Genomic DNA, 6,000 nt, shown 5'->3' on the forward strand with positions numbered 1-6,000 from the left:
CTCATTTCCTGGCAAGGGCAGTGACCTCACTTCCTGCTGATGGAGCCCAACGGAAAGGGAATCCTGGTAACCAGGCAGTTACATTCTATAACTGCCCCTGCCCAGCTCACTTGACCAGAGACATTCACACCGAAGGGATGTCTTGCTGTTGTCTGCCCAAGTCCTGAAGGCAAGACCACTACAGAGCCAGTGGTGACAGCCGTGGCCGCTGGGTCCTGACTCAGCCCAGATTGCCTGTGGCACTTTTTGTGGGGGAATCCAGAGGTAACACAGGGAGATCCAGGGTGGTTTTGTTTGGGCCAGGCCATCACCCTGACCACACCTGAGCAGTCCCATGTCCCTACAACAGCAGTTGTGCCACCTCCAGCAACCTCTCTGGCAAGTGCGTGTACCACACCAGTGAGGGCCAGAGCAGGCTCAAAATGAATGTTCCCACCTGGGGGTCTGGGGAACCAGAGCCCAGGGATGGCCCGAAGAGCACTCCTCCCCCAACGCCGCTCAGACTCCACAGGCAGCTCACTTTCCAACTCCAACCTGGAGTACTTTGTTGTCCACGGTCAACCAACAAGGACAGAGGACATAGAATCCATGCAGGCAGAGCCCAAGGATGAGAAGGTAGGGGATGAGGGAATGGACGGGGGGCGGGGGGAGTTGCACGTGAGCTTTGGGGAAGGGATAGGTGCCAGACACACAGGGAGCACCCCCAATGGCTGGCCAGGAACAAAGACCAGCCTCAGTCCACCTATCCGCTGGACTGCTGGGGCGGGCAGGGCGGCGGGGGGGGGGCTGGGGGCGGGGGAGAAACATCATCGTCTGCAGCTATATTCTGTCTTGAGGGAGGGGGACACATGGGGATGCTGGCATGTGGATGACTTTTCCTCCTTTCCATTTCAGCAGCTGCCTAGGTGGCAGAGCTGGCCCTTGTCTTACGTCCAGAGGAGCCCGATACAGGGGCAGTCCTTCAGGCTGTTCAGTGCCTCCAGGCGTGTCCACCTGCAGCCGCTGTGCCACCTCCAGCAACCTCTCTGGCTGCAGCCTTGGAGCTGGGGCTGCCTGCGCGGCATCTCTCACCTAACTGAAGCCCCAGCACCCCTGCCTGAAGAGCCCTCACCGAACCAGGTCCCTGCCACCGAGGACCAGCTGCCTCTGAAAGGTGGTTCAGGGCCAGCTCCAGAGTCGCTTGTTGAATCTGCTCTCCCTCTCTCGTTGCCTCTGATCCAGTTGCAGAATGTCCCATCACCCCCAAAGGAAACCCTGCACCAACAACTGGACTGCCCAGTCCTCCTGCCACTGGTCAGCGTTCTCTCTCTGCTCCTTTACTTATTAAGGGTGTTTCCTACAAAGGGAATCTGAAAATAATGGGTGCCTTTTTGTCTAGTCACATTTTTGTTTGTTTTGTATCTGGAAAGGCATTTTAGTTATTTGAAAGGGTGTTGGGACCCCAACCAGAGTACGCCGGATGTTAAAGGCCCATCTGCCATATTCATGTGCAAAAGCAATGACACAGCAGTTTCTCCATATGCATTGCACAGGCGCTGCTTTCTATAACCCAAATACGTAACTAGTTGATGTAACACTGATGTAACCATTTGGCAGAAGCCTCTTTTGTCTGAGTTAGTATCAAATGTGCTGCTGACCAGCCGGTGGATGGCTGCTTGGTTTGCAATAAAGCATGTCCCATCTACCTGCAGCTGCTCATGTCTTCTTCCCGTTCCCGGCTCCCAAGGACATCCTGTCCCTAGCAGAAGGGCTCGCACCCAACAAAGAGCAACCCTAGACGGATTAGAGATAAGATGTAAGAAAAGAAGCCCTTTTGGTAAGTGTGCACATCATCTCAGGGTAGAGACCGCTGTGTTAAGTGTGACCAAAGGGCCAAAGCTGGTTGGGCCAAGGCTGGCTCTTCCTGTGCCAAAACCAAAATGAGAAAAATGCAGAAATCTGGAACCACAAGCTGGAAAGAGTGCCTCACAACCCAAGGCCAGAGAGAGGTGTCACATCCCTGTTGTGCACAAAATGCTCTAGGGAGGAGGGGGGAAAAGGACGAGGGGGAAGAGGGCAGTCGTCCGGGGTTAGGTTCGGAGGTGGGGGGGCTGATGATGGTCAGTTCAGGGCGGGGGAATGACTCACAGCCCATCCCATCTCCCTGAGGCTGCCCGCCTGTGCATAGCTCGCTCCATGGCTTAGAGGAGGCGGCGGTGGCGAGCAGGGGGAGGGGAGCTCTTATTTTGTTAGGGGGACCGGGCTGAAGACTGACCGGCCTGGCAGGGCTCGCAGGGCGTCATGTCTCATGTGGCCGAGCCAGCTTGGGACGGCGTAGAGGCCAGCGCGGAGGGCCCTCGAGACGCGTTCGTGCCATTGGAGGAGCGCAGGCCGGCCGACTCAGCCCAGCTGCTCAGGTGCTGGCCGCTTGGGGCAGGTAGTGCTGACTGGGGTTCCAGGAGCTGATTTGGGTGCAGTAGGGGGCCCGGTCTGGGATTGGAGGGCCTCGGCCTAGGGTTGGAAGATGTCGGGGCACCCATCTTGGGGGGGCACCTAAGGAATCTGGCAGTGGCCTGCTTGGACTGAAGCTTAAAAAGAGTCCTGGAAGTGCATCAAGGGAAGCCTGGTTCAGATTTGGAGGAGGGGGTTGCCTGGGTCTCTAGAGGGACTTATTCTGTGTCCAGAAACAGGTCTAGGGTAGCTGAACTTGGGCGACTGAGGCTCTAATTAGAGGCTGAATTTGGGGTCCTTGAGTCAGGTATGAGGGGGATGAAGTTGAGGGAGCCCTCTGTAGGTGAGGCACTGATTTTAAGGGACTTTTAGCTCAGTGTCAGAGAGGGGTTTCTGGGGGACAGAGGTCCTCTCTTGGGAGCTTGGTGATTCTCAATGGCTGGTCGCTGGAGGCTGTGCTTGGAAATAATATGGGTCCGGTAGGATTTGGGGGTGTCTCAGATAATGCTGCGTGAGACCAGCCTTGTGAGTGTGTGTGAGCGAGAGAATCAACATTCATCAAGATTTGGCCAGAATCATCTCTTCACTCCTCACCATCCGCCCAACTGGATCAGATCCCAAGGAGAGTGAAAAAGCACCCCCTCCATCGGGGCTTGATTGGGAGACAGGCAGGCAGAGGTGATGGAGATGGTGCTACCTCTTAGCTCAGTGAAGAAGGCTTCAGACTTTATTTGGGAACCCAGAGGAGGGTCTTGGTCCTATTGCCACCTGCCCTAGCCTCTTAGCAAGGCAGCCTCTGCTCACTGCATACACACACGCACATACATGTTCTGTTATCTCACCATCCTAGTCTCTCTCTCAGACCCTGGGGATAATCTTGAATCTGTCAGCAGAGCTGGAATGAGCACCACTTGCACCATCCCCATCTGGGTGGGTCTGATCATCAGGGGCCTTGGAAGCCCCAGCCCCCATTTCTCCCAAGTTCTGTGCAATGGGTGTGTCAGCATGGGAGGGGGCTTTGGCTACTTTCTGCCTGGAATGGTGCTGAGCTCGGCAGATCCCGGAGCTTCCTCTTCCCAACTTCCTAGGTGGTTTTCAGGCCCCGACTGAGGGTGAGGAAAGGAAGGAAGACAGATCTTTGGGGAGGGGAGAAAATTCTTGCCAAGTGAAGTCACCCCCAATAAGAAAAAAATGCTCAAAAGTTGGTCTTGTATAAGGAGACAAAGGGCAAACACAATTCCAATGAGAGGCAATCCATGTCAGAGATGCGTGACCACCCTGACGGGGACAAACCCACTGTCAACCCTGGGGAGACAGTACTGTCACCATCAGGCTGCCAGGCTTCTGGTCTAGTGTCTATCAGCTCTGAAGACAAAGGGAGGAAGCAGAGGCCCCAGCAGGGTCCCCTGGAGGAAGGGAGCAAGGCCCCTCCCTTGGGAGAACTGTGTGCAGGACCCAACAAAGTTCCACCGGTGCACGCCATCACCTGGAGGGCTCATTCTAGGAGGTTCCCCCACAGGAATGTGTGCACCATTGCTCAAATATGTATTTTCCAGACTACCCATCAGAGCACTGATGAAATAGCCAGGAACCGGTAAAAACACGAATGTCCATGGAGATGGGATGGGATCCACCAATCCTGGTCCACATGGACAAGGGAAGCTGAGCAGCTGCTGGAGTGAGAGCAAGGGTCTCTATGTGCCAACAGACAAAGACCTCAGGGTCCTCTCCTGTGAGACACATGGACCAACCTTCAGCATCCTGGATTCCACCTGGTAGACCACATGCATGCGATTTCAACAGGCAGACAGACATAGGTGAAAATGAGTCTGCATGTGACAGAAACAGACGAAACAGAATGAGAGAGGCAAAGCCTGAGAGATACCCACTGAGTCCCTCATGATGGTCACCCTAGGGTGGGACTTGCAAATCTCTTATCTTCCCTTTGAGGTTATGTCCAGCTTTTTATAATGCATGTATGACTTTGATAGTTATAAAAATATTGAAGTCTTATGTTCAGTGTTATGCATGTATCACTCAGGTATGGCATACAGTACATTATTTAGTTTTACTGTTAAGGGACTTTAGACAAGGAAATTAAAAATGTATTACAGTATAATAAGGACTTTTAAAAGAACTCGGAATCAAGTAAAGGACAAGTCCTCCCAGGGTGGAGAGCCCTGACCCAGGTGCTCACAGCTCCAGTCCTTTTTCTGTGTGTGCATGTAGTGTTGGCATTTGCATTTATGTGTCAGTATTTGCAAATGACCTGATACTATCTATAGTGAACCATAATGATTCCACCACAAAAGTCCCAGAACTGATAAATGAATTCAGTTTAGCAGCAGAAACAAAATATATATCCAGAAATTGGTTGAGTTTTTATACATCAACTAGAGGCCCAGTGCACGGATTCCTACACATTGAGAGGAAATTAATTAGAAGGTGGCTGGCGGGGCGGGACTGGGTGAGACGGGCCAGACATGCCCTGGAGCCAACCTCCTATGGCCCCTCCTGAGTCAGCCACACCTGGGGCAGTGCCAGGGCTCAAAGGGCATCTGCGGAGTGAGCGGGGTCCCTCCGGCAGGTGGGGTCCCTCAGCCTGGCCTGTGGGGATGGGGCAGAAACTGGCAGTCTGACATCCCACGAGAGGGCACTCTACGAAGTTGCTGTCACTTGGAAGCTCCTGCATTAAGTGTCTGCCCCCTGGTGGTCAGTGCGCGTCATACCTACCAGCTGGTCGGCCGGTCGCTTAGCCTTTTATATGTATAGATAATGACCTCTCAGAAAGGGAAACAAAGAAACCAATCCCATTTACAATTTTATCAAAATCAAAATAAAATATGTAGTATAAATATTTTGCTCCATATGCATGAGAGAAAATGGCAGAAATAAACAGAAATAAGAATTAAAATCCAAATATTGCTTTTTGGGGAATTTCTCTTTTAAAAAAAATTATTTTTATTGTTGAAAGTATCATAGATGTCCTGTTATTTTTCCAAGTGACCCCCTCCTCCCTACACTCACCTGTTCCAGGCATTCACCACACTATTGTCTGTGTCCATGGGCTATGCATATATGCTATAAGTTACCTGGTTAATCTCTCCATGCCTACTTCCCACTCCTGCCTGCCCTCTGAGATTCGTCAATCTTTTCCATGCTTCTATGTTTCTGGATCTATTTTGTCCATTAGATTCCACATATGAGAGAGATCATATGAAACATGTTTCTCTGACTGCCTTATTTTGCTTAGCATATTATTTAGGTTTCTCCACGCTGTCTCAAAGGCTGTTTCTAGATCTTAACAATTGTAAACTGTGCTGCGATAAACATAGGGGTGCATACATTCTTTCTGATTGGTGTTTCAGGTTTCTTAGGATATATTCTCACAAGTGGGATCACTGGATCAAATGGCAGTTTCATTTTTAATTTTTTGAGGAAACTCCATACTGTTTTTTATAATGGCTGCACCAGTCTGCATTTCCACTAGCAGTGTACTAGGGTTCCCTTTTCTCTACATCTTTACTAGCACATGCCATTTGTTGATTTGTTGATGAAAGCTACTCTGAC

Source organism: Myotis nattereri, assembly GCF_964212035.1.
Source record: "Myotis nattereri genome assembly, chromosome: 12".
Classification (NCBI taxonomy): Eukaryota; Metazoa; Chordata; class Mammalia; order Chiroptera; family Vespertilionidae; genus Myotis; species Myotis nattereri.